The 2,263-nt window shown below is 43.0% G+C and overlaps 1 non-coding gene across 1 annotated transcript; it reads left to right on the top strand.

Annotated features, from left to right (window-relative positions):
• The first annotated feature begins 822 nt into the window (after positions 1-822).
• On the top strand, positions 823-929 carry LOC118484640. Its single transcript, XR_004873743.1, has one exon. It is a non-coding gene; the product is annotated as a small nucleolar RNA R71 (small nucleolar RNA).
• The last annotated feature ends 1,334 nt before the right edge of the window (positions 930-2,263 follow it).

Raw genomic sequence — 2,263 nt, 5'->3', positions numbered from 1 at the left:
TTTTCTCAGTTGGCGGTGGTGGAGCTTCTTCGGAACCCACGGTACGGTATCTCAATGTTATGAGATGGACTTGTGCTTTTGGTATTACTTGGTAACGTGCCTTGTGGCCTCTCGGAGAAATTTTGAGCTAATTGATTTATTTGGTTTTCAATGTTTTGTATACTAGCTTGTTGATTTCTAAAATTCGATTCCAATTGTTGAAATCGATCCGAGTTTTTCTTTTCGGTATCGGAGATGAAGCGAGATACAATATCTTCAAGCCTTTCTCTTCCACCTTGTTGTTGAGAGAAATTTTGTGACTCGTTTCTTGGTTGTTGAAAGTTTGTTCGTTGGTTTAAGTTTTGTTGGTTACTACTATTGCCGGGATCTCTCCAGCCAAGGTTAGGGTGATTACGCCATCCTTGGTTGTAGGTACCCGTTGGAGGACCCGACGGCCTAGCTCTATTATCAATGTAGTTTGCCGACTCTGTTTGATCATCTAACTCTTTCATACAACTCCAATTTTCGTGTGGCCCACCACACCCTTCACAAGCCATAACCGAGACAATTTTTGTCATTTCTAGTTTTTTGATTTTTGAAGAAAGGGCCTCGATCTGCGCTTGTAAAGAGGTGTTTTCATCAACCTTATGGGCGCCCGGGGCAATAGATTTATTGCCTCGGGGGGTGTGCCACTGAAAATTGGTTTGAGCAATTTCCTCAATTTGATTATAGATTTCATTTGGGCGGCGATTACCTAAAAGTCCCCCAGAGCTAGTGTCAAGTGTCTGTCTTTTGTGTGGTAACAACCCATTGTAGAACGTGGATACTTGTTGCCACACCGCAAGACCGTGATGAGGACACTTTCTTAGTAGCTCCTTGAACCTTTCCCAAGTTTCATATAAGGATTCCCCATCCTTTTGTGAATATGTATTAATTTCAGTCATTAATTTAGCTGTTTTAGCAGGAGGGAAATACTTATATAGAAACTTTTGGGCCAGTTCATCCCAGGTGTTTACCGAGCCAACTGGGAGGGCGTTGAGCCAAGCCTTAGCTCGGTCTTTTAGTGAAAATGGAAACATTCGAAGGCGGATGGTGTCGTTGGATGCTCCATTGATCCGAAAGGTATCACATATTTCTAAGAAATTAGCAATATGTAGATGGGGATCCTCGTCCGCAAGCCCATGGAAGGTTGCGGAGTTTTGAAGCATTTGTATCAAATGTGGCCGAAGTTCGAAGTTGTTGGCTTCTACATTCGGCGCATTGATAGCGGCGCCTGGATTACCTACGGTGGGACGTAGGTAATCCATGAGGGTACGTTGGTCCGCCATTGGAAGTAGGTCCCCCGAAACTTTCTCTTGATTTTTAGCTTTGAGTCGTTTGCGTAGAAAGCGTTCGGGTTCGTCTAGGGGTTCTTTTATGTCTCTACTGGAACTGGAGCTCATACACTATGTGGAGAATGTGAATGTGGCGCCTGAGTTCCAAGTCCTGCGATAAAAACAGAAAAGAATATCGGCCAGAAGATTCACCACAGCCCCGTGCTCAGGTGAACACGGCCCATGGTCGGAGTTACAGTGATTGTTTCCCGGGTCCCTGTTACTGGGGAGTTGGACACGGCCCTTGTTGCACCGACACGGCCCCGTGCTCAGCTCTCTGTAACTCGGAAAATAAAAACTTGTTGGTGCATCAGTCTGTCAACTTCGTCTTTTATCGAGTCGTATATAGAACTAATTAGGTCAGGGCAAGAAAATCAAGAAAGTGGAAATTAGTGTGATTTCGCTTGAAATGACATTAGGTCATGTTCAAGCGAAATCTAAATCTTTCTAATTCCGCTTGAATTTGTTGTTCTGATTTCGCTCGAATCAATGATGGTAATTCCGCTTGAGTCATGTTCAAGTGAAATCACACTGGCTATAAATAGGTCATTTGGAGCGAAATCATGCATCAATTTCTGGTTTGAGCCACGAAGTGCTGCCGAAGTGTCGACTCGCTGTAAAACGTCTTCTAATCAATAATATCGACAGTTTAAGTGATAATATTGCTGAATTGACCTCAGTTTGTCTGTTTGCGCCGTTCAAACTGAGCAAAACTCTTCTAATCGACTCGTTCGGGTCCGAATACAATCCTACAAGTGTTACTAGAGCTCAGGAGGAAGAGTTCATACCAATTCAGCTGCAAATTCTGATTTCTACACCTTCTTTTTCAAAATTTACAAATTTTCACGGTTAAAATTGGCTAAATTTTTCACAGAATGTGTGCAATGTTGTTTTAACAAAGCCTTGAAAGT

Source organism: Helianthus annuus, chromosome 11 (assembly GCF_002127325.2).
Source record: "Helianthus annuus cultivar XRQ/B chromosome 11, HanXRQr2.0-SUNRISE, whole genome shotgun sequence".
NCBI classification, from domain to species: Eukaryota; Viridiplantae; Streptophyta; class Magnoliopsida; order Asterales; family Asteraceae; genus Helianthus; species Helianthus annuus.
This window is presented reverse-complemented; position numbering and strand designations above follow the sequence as displayed.